Source organism: Lycium ferocissimum, chromosome 6 (genome assembly GCF_029784015.1).
Source record: "Lycium ferocissimum isolate CSIRO_LF1 chromosome 6, AGI_CSIRO_Lferr_CH_V1, whole genome shotgun sequence".
NCBI classification, from domain to species: Eukaryota; Viridiplantae; Streptophyta; class Magnoliopsida; order Solanales; family Solanaceae; genus Lycium; species Lycium ferocissimum.
Window position 1 is genome coordinate 40,926,532 of NC_081347.1, and position 15,278 is coordinate 40,941,809.

The window sequence follows — 15,278 nt, forward strand, 5'->3', positions numbered from 1 at the left end:
TGCTTTCTTGCTCGGAGGAAACCATTTCTTGAAAACATTCACTAGCTCGCCCCAAGTATGAATGGAATTTTGGGGCAACTTCTCAAGCCAAGTTCTTGCTTTCTCGGCTAAAGAGTATTTGAAGACCCTCAACTGTACTGTATCTGGCGACATATTGTTCTGCTAGTGTGTCTAACACACAAATTCTTCAAATATTGATGCGACTCATCATGTGGAATCAATCTTGACATTAGTAGCATCAACCCTTGGAGGAATAGTAGCATTTGCATAATCAATTTCTTGGATAATATCTGCAAGCACATTTTCCTCTGAAGGGTTCGGCTGGCGGCGGTGGGACTACATTGGCTGCCCGAGTCGCTGGTGCACCACGTTCTTCTCCTCATCCTCCTATGTTCACCTGGCTCACAAGACAAAGCAAACAAGGTGTGATGGAATAGAAAAAGATTCGAAGTAAAGCACAAACTATTTAGTAATTTCAAACCGTTTTCCCCGGCAACGGCGCCAAAATTTGATACGCTTAAATATACCTAACAAATGGCGTAAAGTGGTCGTTGTGAAATATAATAACCCAACTAGATTGGGATCGAATCCCACAAGGAATATGGTGTGAAAAGGTTGCTTTTTCTAGTGTGTTACTTGACTCTAGTCATAATCCTATTCCGATAAGTTGTAAAAGAATTCTATTAGCTATTTTGATTTTAGATTACTTGAATTGGAGAAAGAACTAAGGTATTGTCCCCGTTGATGAAATGTAATCTATAGGTGTTAATATGATATATTCCTAATGGGTCGTTGTATGGTATGCACTTGATCTCTAAATGACTCTCTAATGTTTCCTCTGTGCGATTTTCCCAAATGTAAAAGAGTTGAAATGAAGAACGATCAATTTATGCCAAGTAAACTCCTCTAATTCCTAAGTGAGCCTATTAAACGAGGGTTAACGCCCCGAGTTCTTGTTATTCATTCCTACCAAACCTTAACTCACTTTTCCAAGTAAAGAAAAGGTCAATGGCATAGGTTAATGTTTGGAACCACCAACTAACATTAATGAATAAGAAATAAATAGAAACCAACAACCCATTATGCATATATTCACTGTTAAACACCCATTAACATAACACTCATGATTAGTATTAAAACATAGCTACTTATGGCTAAAAATACAAAGCAAGACATTAAAGAAAGCATTAAAAGCTTACAATGAGTTAAGAGAAAAAGATGGAATATTCTCCTCAAAAGCTTAAAAACTTAATTGCCACCCAGAAGGTAATGGGTTACTCGTACAGCACGTCCTTGTATAATGCTCAAGGCTCTCGGCTGAGTAGCAGGAGCAACTTTTAATTTATTATGAGCCCAAACGATGGATTTAATAAGTTCTTGCCAATAACCACGTCTGCTGAATAGAAACATTAAACTAAAAGCCCAGACAAAATCAATATCAATAGGTTGATTGTTTCTCTCCTGTATCTTCCCAAAGGAAAAAAGATCTCTGAGAGTTGTTTCCTGAATCCGAAAGAGAGTAGTTGGGTTTTCCCAATAACTAAAAAGTGCAGCATGCCTGAATCTAACTGGGGTTCACGTTGGTGGAGGAACTGGATCGAAAAAAAGAGGGATTCTAGATCAAAACCCCTTCCCAAACTGTACAAGCTTCTTCCAAAGCATACGGCTTTCTGGATGTAGATGATGATATCTATACAGATGTATCTTATATATATTGTAGAATGAAGTACCACATGGGTGGATATATATGATGCAATCCAAATTACCATGGTGACGACTCAAGTGTTCAAGCCGAGGAGACCCAAATTGAAGCTCGAGAGGATGTGGATTGAAGCCCAAGATCTTCCCCACCTACGTAAAGAACAAGTCTAGCGGCCCAAATTAGGACTTCTAGAAGCTCTAGTGTGAACATGAGGGGCTGGTCTAATGTGAACGAAGGAAGCTTCCCTTTTTGTGTTTTCTAGGCTTATTAAAAGCTATTTTGACTTTCATAATGTATAGTGGCTTTCTAGGCTTCTAGGAGTATGCATTTTGTAGTCTTCTATGCTAGAAGACTACACTTCCATTTATTTCTTTGACTAGTATATTTTAAGAACCTTATTTAAAGGTGCTTGTAATTCATTTTGAAGGGAACCTATCTTTGAATATTGAATATTATTGAAACCCTTTAGTCTTGAATGACTAGTGTTAATTTGGTGGAGTCCAAATTGAACAACCCCGTTTGATCTAAGTTTGCAGAGAGATGGCTATTCTCTCGAGGATTGTTCGAATAGGATAGGTGCCTTTTGATCCTTTTGGGAGGTAACTAGGACTAGTTCTTCTAGTTATTGTCCAATTGTTATTCAAATTGTGTCTTCTTTCTATCTTCTCTTTATTTTCTTGCATCATTTGGTATCAGAGCCTAGTATAGATTTGTTCCAACAAATCTAGTCTTGGGTTTGGTATTCACAAAAAAAAAAAAAAATCTGGAAAACAAAAATCCAAAATTCATTTGAATTCCTTGTTTTGTTGTTGATTCTAGTGTTAGATTCAAGTTCCTTAGAGTTCTTAGGTTCTAAATCTGAAGTTTTTGAGTTAATTAAAGTTAGATTTTCAATTTCCACCATTGTTAGACCTTGAAACTTGAAGACTCAAAGTGGGTCTTATAGAAAAGGTTGAAATTGAGGGTTGAAAGTTGTTGGGTTGATTTCTCCTAGTTAAGAAGGGCAATAATCCAAAAATTGGAAAGATTTGGAGTATTTCGGTGTTCTTGATCGATTTGGTGAATCTGATTTTTGATGTTTTGAATACTTGTGTTCTTGAGTGTTCATAAATATTTTGTGAATATTCATGTGTGTTCTTGATAATTTCAGATTTACTAACTTTGTTTGATCTAATTTTGGTGATAAGTTAAGCTTTCAAGGTGTTAGGGAGTGTGAAAGCTATTTCGGAAGTCAAAGGGACTAGTCAAGAGTTAATTCCCAAGGAGTTGGTGCATTGAACCCCTCCAAAACGTGGAGAAGGGGGCTGCACCCATTAGGAGAAGTAAAAAAATCTGTTTGGGTGTGTGAAAGGGAGTAGAGGCAAACAAATAGTCAAACCATTAATTGACACAAGTTCCCAAGTCAATTTCTTGGGAAGATTAACAGTCACCTTGAGAAAAAAGTGTCCATGTTCCTAATCACCTCTTGGGAAAATGAGAAGTCAAGTGTGCAAGTCCCTAGTCATCTTTTGGGAAGACGAGAAGCTACATTGAAACTTGTAGTAATTAAATTCCAAGACAAGTTGGTCAAAGGATATTAATTAGTAAGACTTAGGGGGGCTGCCTTGCACATTTTAAGGGGGATTGGGAAGCTTCTTAATCCTTTCTTTGTGACATAACTTCTAGCTAGTATCCATTGAATAATTACCTACTCAAAGTTTACTAGTTCTTGAGCTATAACTTTTTCCGTGCTAATTCTTTCAAGCTTTTCTCGTTTTAACTTTTCGTGAATTGTTTGACTCAAGTGCGCCACAATTAAAAGAGTCGTCCGACTATAGAGTCCATAATCTCACTCTAATCCTGAAGAGGTAGCATCTTTTGTATAATTTGGAAGATTGAATAGGAGTTGGTCAATTCTGAGGAAGCCAAGTACTACAAGACGGAGTGAACCAAACCTATTGTATCATTGAGTGAACCGAGCGCCACCCAAATAAAGTAAGGGAGTGAGTACGGTGATTTGTAACTCATAACCTTTTCTTTGAGCTTTGTTATGCAAGTATGATGGACCAAGGTGCAATGAGAACTAAACCCATTCAATCGGAAGTAAGAACTAGATGGCTTACACAAAGGAGAGGACCACTATTTCCAAGAAAAGGAGAGAGATTGCCTAAGCCAAGGTTTCAAAAATTGAAGGTGAATGTTTATGGGTATAATGGCTTTGATCTAGAGCTTGACGATTTGTGTGACTCCACATTCATCTCTCCTTATGCGGCTGATTGGTTGAATTTGACATGGGTTAAAAAGAGATATCCATATGACTATAACGGGTATCAAGTTGAGTGGATGGTCAAGGTGGTAATATCTCACGGAGATTATGTTGAAACGGTCCGATGTGATGTGTTTCCCCTAAAAATAAGTCACTTATGCTTTGGAGAGCCCTGGTTTAGAAAACACGACGCTCCAAATGTACGAGATTAGATAAGGTATGTCATGGATGAGGAAGGATGGCCTCTCTTTCCATTCCCACTTCTGAAAGAAAATCCCAATAGTGTATATGTCTCTTCTATGCCTATAGGGAAGTGTAATGCCATGCAAAATGGGAAGTCTGGGTTGACTGGAATGAGTGGGCTGCCACAAAAGAAACAAGAGAATGGAATTGAAAAGAACATGAGAGAAAAGAAAAATAATGAGGGAGATGAAGTTCTTCACTCTAACACTCACAATGTTTCTTTTTCCTCTAGTTGTTTGAATTCTTTTGTAGGTACCATTGGAAACAATCTTGAGAATGAGCCTCATACAATGGACACTCATGAAAAGGATGCAACAATTTCGGAAGAGCAGAATTGTCCAAAAGCGGGACTTGAAGGTAAAGAAGATGAATCTTGTGAGCCTAAAGGTACTTCTAAACTGAATTTAGATGCTAATGTTAAGTATGTTGATTGTGTGAGTATGACTAAGGAATTATCTTGTTTGGGCTTAAAATCTTCTTTGTCTTGTGATGATAAATTGAATGAATCTTGTGGAGATACACTAGTTGTTCTCGGTTGTGATCCTGAAACTGAAACTACTTGTGAGTTTGATGTGATGAAAACTAGTGTTGGAACTTGTGATGAGAGTCTTAATGCAAAAGACACAACACGTGGTTGGAAGGAGTAAAAACAAGTTGATTGATTTTAATGTTTTGTCTTTAGAAAGCAATCTTGAACCTTGTGTGTGTGTGAGTAATATTCCATTATTAGTTGATGATTATTCTGGATATGATGGAATTGTTGGCCATAAATGTGATTGTTTGGAATTAGGCACACCACCCATGTTTGATAAGGAAGAAAGCAATTCATCTTTGAGTCTTTCTAATGTTGAATCGCGCATGATAATGAAATTGACTTAAATGATGAGTTTGAACATGTGGAATTCAATGATGATGTGAACTTGGGTGAGACCTTTCTTGTGAAACTATTTTTACTTGGAGATGCTTGTTTGTTTAATGATGAGTTTGAGTTTCTTAATACTCTTTCTTGTGATGGAATTAACTCCTTGTTGGATAGTTCACTTGATAAAGGACATTGTCTTGGAAAGGAAAGTGTGGGAAGTTGCTTAAGTAATAAATCTTCTTTGTGTGGTCCAAATCGTGATCTTGTGCTTAATAGTATTCATGATTGTGAAAGTGAACTTACTGATGGTGAAGTGACCTTAAGTAGAACTTTTCTTTACTAGTTGTTTGCGTATGATGAGGGTCATGATTGTTTTAGGAGCTTTTGTGATGTGGAGGACTTAAAGTGTGACTTTGAGTGTGCTAGACATGTAGTAAGTGATCTTAAAGAGGATTGGGAAAGTAGTGCGGAGAATTCTTTAATAGTGAAGAAGAATGTGAGGGTGAGTTCTCACTAGGGAGCGAAATTTGAGTTGAAATGTCTAGGTGTGAATAAACTTGAAGCGTAAAAGGAAAGTAGAATGGTGGATGCTTGTTCTAGTGTCTATTACTTTACTTATTGTGATCCTTACATGGATCACTCACTTGAGATAGTCTATACCAAGTTCCTTACCTTGAAATGTGGAAGTTATGCATTTGAATCCGGGATAGTAGTCACGATCTTAGAGGTAAAATTCTTCCTTTTGATAAGTTTGATTGCTTATTTGACTTTTTTGTGGGTACTTGTCAAAGGAAAAGACGAGAGAAGTATGAGAAATCGGTCATTACATATGGTTTGATCTCTTTGATGTTTCTAAGATCAATGATGGCACGTATTCTTACCTCATGATTCATGCTTCTCTGGAGTACTCTTGTAGTAATTGGATACATCATTGTCACTCTTGTTTGTTGTTACTATTTGAGTTACTAGTAGATATGCTTAAGACATATGCTAAGCTTGATGGGTTGACCATTTTTGTTTTTGACCCCGGAATTGATCATAAGGTTTATAACTTGTTGGAATTGATGACTTTGGGGTGGGCTGGTACATTACTTCGGTATTGGCAGTTGAGTTATTCTACTTGTTTTGTACTTAGCCTTGGAAAGAATTTAGTGTATTTTAAGGTGAATCAGGTCAGCCATTGGAAAGATCCTCCCTGGAAATCATTGTGGTATGCGACCACGACTTGCAAACTCCATGAAGATGGTAGGTTTTCTTGGCTCATGCTTCTTCTTGGGCTTTCCAAATCCATGACGGTAATCTCTATTTTCTTTGGGCAGTTTTGTAGCACTCTTGTTTTATATCATGATTATTCACTCATGTTGCTACTTAATTGTTACCCGATTGAGACTTGGAAGCTACACATACTCATTCTCGTCCATGTTTTGCAGGGATCGAATTTGAGGACAAATTATTTTCAAAAGGGAGAATGATGTAGTCCATATAGCCATGATTATGATCCAAGCGTGCCATAATGATATGGTTGAGGTTGATCTTTGCGGTCGAGGTTGATATTAATGTTGTAATTTCGAGGACGAAATTCTTCCAAGAAAAGGAGGATGATGCAATCCAAATTACCATGGTGACGACTCAAGTGTTCAAGCGAGGAGACCCAAACCGAAGCTCGAGAGGATGTAGATTGAAGCCCAAGATCGCCCACGGAAAGAACAAGTCTAGCGACCCCAAATTAGGACTTCTAGAAGCTCTAGTGTGAACATGAAATTTTGGTCTAATGTGAACGAAGGAAGCTCCCTTTTTGTGTTTTCTAGGCTTATTAAAGGCTATTTTGACTTTCATAATGTATAGTGGCTTTCTAGGCTTCTAGGAGTATGCATTTTGTAGTCTTCTATGCACCTAGAAGACTACACTTCCATTTATTTCTTTGACTAGTATATTTTAAGAACCTTATTTAAAGGTGCTTGTAATTCATTTTGAAGGGAACCTATCTTTGAATATTGAATATTATTGAAACCCTTTAGTCTTGAATAACTAGTGTTAATTTGGTGGAGTCCAAATTGAACAACCCCGTTTGATCTAACGGTTTGCAAGAGATGGCTATTCTCTTGAGGATTGTTCGAATAGGATAGGTGCCTTTTGATCCTTTTGGGAGGTAACTAGGACTAGTTCTTCTAGTTATTGTCCAATTGTTATTCAAATTGTGTCTTCTTTCTATCTTCTCTTTATTTTCTTGCATCAATATATATGAATCCAAATCTGCCGAATCACTCATGTTATGATCTTCTAAGTATTCAATGCTATGGAATATTGGGACAAGTTTCTAAACAAAGATGGCCCACAAAAACCCTACACAAACGATATATAATGGTCAAAAATGCGAAAATAATTGTGACTAAAATGCCCCCGGCGTACATAGTTACGGACCGTAAAACAAATATATGGTCCGTCGATTTGTTGCTGGCCACCACAAATTGGAATCCATAAGTTCTAGGTCTTCTTCTACGCTCACTTTTACGGATCGTAAAATAGAAATATGGTCCGTAACTACTTGTCGTGATTAGATCTTTAGCTGAATCATGTGTCACGCCCCAAATCTGGGAAGGTAAGACTGGCACCCGGCACCTTACTTGACCTAGCGTACCAACCTTCAACACATACAATCTGAACATACGGAGACATCTAGGCCGACAAGGCCGTAATTTGTGATAATCTAAAGATAACAAGCATACTAACGTTGAACTAAAATCAGCCCAAAAGATATATACATATACAGGCCGACAAGGACACCATGAGTATCATTACATCAACTTACCCAAAAAGGTGCATATAAATAGGCCGACAAAGCCGCCATGAGTATCATTACATCAACTGACAAGCAACCCAAAAAAGTGCATATACACGGGCCGACAAGGAAACCATATAATCTAACATAACAACGTCAAGGCTGACAAGACCATCATATATATTGTACATACAGGACATGTCTACAAGCCTAAGAAACATCATTGTACTGTGATCGGATCCCGTAAACTTTGGAGGGCTCAAACCAATAACCTCTCGTACCCAAGAACTTTCTAGCCCCTCAGAGGGTTCAGCACTCGCTAGTGTTCTCGTCTAACACTGGGTCTGTGTAGCCACTAACTGCGTCAATAAATGTACTGCATTCCTAATATCCTAATCAGATGGAACAAGTGGCAGAACTGGCGGTGTTGAGGCTCTATGAAGCTCTTCAGGTAGTGGCGGAGTCGGAGATGGTTGAGAGGGCTACTCACCCTGAGCCTCGGACTGGGACGCATAAATAGGAGGTGTCCTGCTAGTACCCTCTCTAGTAGCTGCATTAGCCCTCTGGCTAGCCATAGTCTTTCTAGTCACATGCATCTCTGTAAAACATATATCGAAATACGAGTTAAATAGGAGCTAGACTCAAGCTCTTGTGACTCAGCTCTACAGCACGATCTGGAGTATGAACAAAAAGTAACCATTCCTAAATGCTCTGTAGCTTCCTGTTTATAAATGTGGTGTACAACACATTCATAAGCAAGACTCTACTAGACATGGCTTGTGAACTCCCAAGGACACAGACCTACTATGATACTGAGTTTGTCACGCCCCAAGCCTGGGGAAGCGAGACCGGCGCCCGGAGCCTTACTTGACCGAGCGTACCAACCTGCAACACATACGGTCTGAACATATACAGAGACATCTAGGCTGACAAGGCCGAATCATATAATCACCTATGATATCATAGGCCGACAAAGCCGTAACTTGTGATAATCTTGAGATAATAAGCATACTAATGCTAAACTAAAATCAGCCCAAAATATATATACATATACGGGCCGACAAGGCCACAATGAGTATCATTATATCAACTGACAAGCAACCCAAAAAGTGCATATACATGGGCCAACAAGGCCACCATGAGTATCATTACTCAATTGACAAGCAACCCAAAAAGGTGCATATACATGGGCCGACAAGGCCACCATATAATCTAACATAACAACTTCAAGGCTGACAAGACCATTATACATACTGTACATAGAGGACATGTCTACAAGCCTCTAAGAAACATCTTTGTACTGTGGTCGGGATTGGGTCCCATCCTACCCATCATGTCTATATATCAACATGACTAAAATATCTAGACCTGGAAACTCCAAAAGACGTGGAGTATGCCAATCAAGCCGAACACGAGCAATGCCTGCTGAGGAAGCATGTTTGTCTGTCTATCATGATCTACAGCATGAAATATAGCACCCCCAGCAAAAGAGACGTCAATACGAAATAATGTACCGAGTATGTAAGGCAAACTGAATAACTATAAAATGAAACTGAACTAATATACATCAACATCAAAATGTAACTGAGTACAAAAGATAACCTGAGGGTATGTTTGTTATCTTCTGATTCATTACATAATTTCAGCATAGCCATTGGCCATTATGGGCACACAAGAACAACGTTCTGAGCCACATAGGGGTCTCGTGTGTCAAAGGGCCACTGTGGGCAAATCATATATAACATGCCGAACCATAAAGGACCTCGTGCGTATATAATCATAAGCCATAAAGAGACCTAGTAAGTATGACGATGTACCGAGCGATAAAAAGGCCACGTGTGCATAATAACGTACTGAGCCTTACCAAGGAACTCGTGTATAAGATATTGTATCGAGCCTTATCAAGGACTCATGTCCAAAATAAACAACAAACATACAATAGGACTTATTCATGTTCTTAATGCCATTCTTTCTAACAGGGAACAAGGACTAAATATGATGCGAACTCCCAACCATGGTGATATTGTAATACATGAGAGAAGGGACACCATGAAAATAGTGTTTTGTAAAGAAGTCTTCTTTTAACATTTCGTTTGGAAATCGCATTTGATGTGGATTCATGCCAATAAAAGATAGAGGGAATAGCCGTTACATATCTTTACCGTCGATTCATAATAACGACGCTAAACTCAACCTCCTGGACACGTCAATCTACAAGGCATAATAGTAACACTAGTGTCAAACTATGGGAAATCATAATAACAACATATCGAGCGGCAAGCTCGCTTTACGATTAACTAGACGGCATTTCTTCCCGCCCTTTCCCCTTCTAAAACTCATGAAAACAAGCATCATACATATGTATAACTATACTACATCTTTAGCACCTCATAGTAAGATCGGCCCAAAATTACATACAACAACACCTAAAGTTCATTTATAACTTTCGACCGTCGTCCCATAAGTTCTTAGCAACCAAACCCCATCTAGAGCTTATACAAACTGATACACACGAAGAAGAAGAGGAAGAAGAAGAAGAAGAAGAAGAAGAAGAAGAAGAAGAAGGGAAATCTTAACTTAGATTCCAAGAAAAAATATTTCTTCAACTTAAAGCAACCTCTACTTTACAACAACAAGGAAGCCAACAATCTAACTAGCGTCACGGGCTTTCCGAAAGGGGGATTTACGTTATAATCTTGTAGGTATTTGCTAGAATGATGTAAGAACTCTTAGAGAGCCTTTAGGAGTGTATATGATCTGTTGTTGGATGGAAATGATGAAAACAAGGGGTTCCACCGCTTAAATAAAAAGATTGAATTTTCCACCGCCTCTGACTTGCGGTGTGAAATGTGGCCGCATGTCACCATATGTGGACCGTATGTCCACCATAACTTGGACAGTAAGTCACAACAACTCTTTGAGTCTTGTACCTCAATCAGAAGGTGGACGTGCAACCCCTACCTCCAAAGTATGGTCCGTAAGTTACTCCACAAGTTGGGAAACTTCGCCGAAACTCATTCTTTTCGATTCGTTTAACCTTTAAGCCTTCCGTAACTTCCTTGACACTGATTTAACATATAATTAACCTTATATATGGCCTCAATCCCACCGAGTCCATATCAGTTAGTTACGTCGCATTCTACCGTGAAAGTATAGGATGAGACATCATGGTTCTGCTAAGATTTATGGTGGGATTTACGGTCCTTAGATATGGTATACGGTTCGTAATTCTTGCCGTGAATCCTCTTTCCAATAGCCGAATCACTGAAACTTCAGAACTGGGCTTTTTATGCAACTTTCCTTGTTTTTGCCATTTTATCTCCGAATACCTATAACACAGTAAATAAAATAAGAAAAGACACGAAACACACTTAAAATCAATCAAAACTCTGTTTAAAAGACATCAAATGTGTCGTAATTCCACAACACATCAAACCAAAACACACTATATACAAAAGAGGCATTCAATGGCCATGGAAGGACTTCTGGAGCAAGGATGTACCATTCAAGATCAATTTCAACCTGTAGAGAGCTCTCAAAAAGAAACTTCTTTTGATGATGCACTCCATAGATTCAAAACTAACACTGCTATTAAATACAACTATTGCACACCTCCTGTGGAGGAAAGCAGTAAGCATGTACTCATTGAAAGTCACCCAACTACTAAATTTGGTAATCTTTTGCAGGTCGTGGGAGTTCGACTATGCAATGACTCTCTGATGTTAATGATCCAATCTTCATGGAGCTTCAAAAGTAACAACTGCATGTGTAGATGGCTATGCCAAGCAATTCCTGCCTTTGTCTGCAAGATGCAGTACAAGATATGGCAACAAGAAATGCACCATAGCAAGAATCTTCCATGAAGTGGTCTTCCACCTCAAGGTTCATATGAAAAGTTCAAAGGCATCAATGTGGATTTCACTAAGTGAAGGCATACTTTGTATAGATTGTGAAGATCTTAGACCTAATATAATCAGCACCTCTATAACTTGGGCCAAACCAACTAAAAGTTGGCTGAAGCTCAATACATATGGGAGCAGCAACTCTCTTCAGAACAAAGCTGGCATTGGAGGAATTGTAAGAAACAGAAATAGAGTCCTAGTCATGGCATTTCTTTGGAGGACTTCATTTCTGCACTAACAATTCACCAGAAATGCAGGTTTTTTTTAGAAGGATTATTATGTTACTACTAGAGAGACATCAAGAATGTTATCTTAGAGATGAACTACCTGTTACACCTTGGAAATTTTTCGTTAACGTACAGTGAATGGATTAACGAAGGGCACGACGTATATGATGTTTTGATAAGTTAGAAATAGCATTTGATGATCCTAATCGAGATTTCAAAGACATTTGAGGTAAGGGAAGGAAGTTGTTAATGAAAGCAAGGGATGTGTTGTGCGTCGGGTAAGATTTACGAGTGTTAAGTTAATGATGGCTTAATGATGTTTTGGGGAAGAGTGATAACGACCCTTAGATTGGTATTGAGGTGTTAAACAAGTGTTAAGAAGGTTCTATAAGGATTGGAGATCAAACGAGTCGATGAGAACGAACTTCGGAAAGCTGGGCATTATACGGCCAAACATACTAGCCGTACGTCCAACCGTATGTTCTGCCCAGAATGAGGGTCTTCACTGGACCAGACATACGGTCAATATAAAATATACGGACCGTATGTTGGTCCGTATGTTCGTGTCGGGTCAGATTCTAAAATGATATAAGGACCCTCTCTCTCATTTAATTCATTTCATTTCCCTTCTCCACAACTCAAGAACCCTCTAGAATCCTCTTCACTCTTCATCCACAAGAACCCAAGAGAAACTTATGATCAACTTCATCAAACCAACAAAATTAAGTGTATGAAATTCATTAGAGTTCATCCAAGTCAAGAAATCCCATTGGAAGTGAACTAGGGCTTTGGTGCAAGAAGAGTATTTCCACTCAAGGCTTGTTCCTACACTATCTAAGGTAAGTTTTATGGTATTTTCATGTTGTTTAAGGTATTGAGAAGTTGAAACACTTGGATTATAGAACGATATAGAAAATGGGTCATGAATGTGGGAATAGTGTCATTTTTGAATAGTAGTTTGAAGTGAATCATGAATATTGATATGCTATGATTGTAAGTAGGTTATGAATGACATTTAGAACATGGGATAAGTATTATATGTGAGAAAACGCAATAGTGAACTATGACCATGATTATGGAGAAATTGAAGTGAAATTGAGAAATGTGGATAATGTAGATGAATGATGATTGTTGCCTATAATATTGTGAATGTTGTTATGGATGATTGGGAGTTGATATGTGATATGAGGAAAGTTGTATAAACAAAGGAAATGTTGCCAAATTTTCTCTAGCATTAGTAAGCATGTACATATAATCTAGCTAATGTTAATGCGAATTCTCTTGAAGGTAGAAACGTAGGCATTGAAGGAGAACGAGCAAGTGATAGAATAGTTAAACGAAAAAGGTATGTAAGGCTAGTCCCTTCTTTCTAAGGCATGACTCCATGGCATGAATTTTCCTACATTTCCATGACTTTCCTACACATCGGAAACTATGAGTCTATGGTTATAAAGGGCTTGTCATAAGATAAAGAAAAGAGATATGATGCGAGCATGATGATGAGGACTATGAGTTGAGCCTAAAAGTTCTAAAGTCCATGATATGTTAATTCCATAGAGTTCTTGCTATGAATACGATATAATGTTTCTACAATCTAATGACCCTAAATATAGTTCCATTGATGTTTTCCTTATGTGCACTCACCTTAAAACGTTAGTCCCTCCAAGGTGAGATATAACGATTATGATCACTCCATAACGCAATCGGGGGTTTACGACCTTATGTCACCCCGACATAGCTATAGTTGCCTTCAAGTTCTAATGTATGTTTTGGTGATAAATGTATAATGATGCTAAGTTATGATAAGTCTATGATATGCACGATGATATAATTTCACCGTGCCTAAATGGCCGGACATGTCACCGCGAAGGCGGGCTGCTTGTGATTCCACCGTGCCCAAATGGCCGGACATGTCACCGCTAAGGCGGGCTGCTTATGATTCCACCGCGCCTAGAAGGCCGGACATGATCACCACTAGTGGGCGGCATATGATGGTTACCCGGACGCGGGTTAACGATGATGATGTATATATAATATGATGATGTATACGCTATGGTAATACATATGATATGCTTATGTATGATATATGTATGAAATGTATCCACACTTAAAAAGTACGCAGGTTATATCTTCATCCTATGCCATATGATTTCTCTATTATGTTCATTTCATTCATGCCTTACATACTCAGTACAATGTTCGTTCTGACGTCCGTTTTCTTTGGACGCTGTGTTCATGGCCACAGGTAGATAGGGAGGTGATCCAGACTCGTAAGAGCTATTAGCTGACTTGAGAGCACTCCATTTTCTCGGAGGTGCCATTGATTATTCTTTTGTGTATATATATATATGTTTTGGGCATGACGGGGTCCTGTCCCGTCCCTATGTCTAGCACTCTAGTAGAGGCTCGTAGACACGTATGTGTGGGTAATATGGTCTCACAGTTTCTCATCGTATGTATATATTATTTTGATAGCCGAAGGGCTTGTGTATATAAAGGTAAATATGTTTCTAGTGAAAAATGATTTTCTTATGATTTGAATATAAGATTAATGAATGAATGCTTGATGTGTATGATGGGTAATGGTATGAGCGGTGCTCGATGGTTAGCCCCGGGTAACCGTCATGGCCCGTAGTCGAGTCGTGACACTACCAATTAGTGACACATGATGAAAGGGATAAACACAGTTCTTGGAATCTTGATACTATGGTCCAAAAGTGCGGGAAGATTAGCGAAGATCAACACACTACAGTGACTCATTGTTTTAGGGAAGGAAATATTGTTGTTGACTCCCTGTCCAAGATGGTAAGCAGCTTGGCTCCTTTTTGAATCCCTAATATACATCACACTCCCAGGAACAGGTAAGGGGAAATTACATAATCTTGCTCAACTTCCTAATTTCAAGTTTAGGCAAGCCCCAGAAAAGAACTCTACCAAGAGAAGCAATACTCAACAAACAGGCAGAGAAGAGCTCAAGTCAACATAACTTTCTGGCCCTATCAGACAAATATCTACAATGACAAAATGCCAAGCCACAACAATGAACCCTGGCAGGATTGCATAAGGGGCTGCTCAAGCCACCCCAACAACGACTTATGATGTACATTGAGATCATCTCTAACTCTAGTTACTTAGTACATATTAGAATGGGAAGGTTATCTTCCCAACTTTTGAATGTCTTACTTACTAGAATCTTAATGATAAGGAAGAATACTCCTTTAGAAGTTTCTATCCTATCTTAATAACCTTCTCAGGTTAGTTGTGATGCTCTTATAATTTGTAGGTGAGACATGTATAGTTACACTAACCAATTCCAAA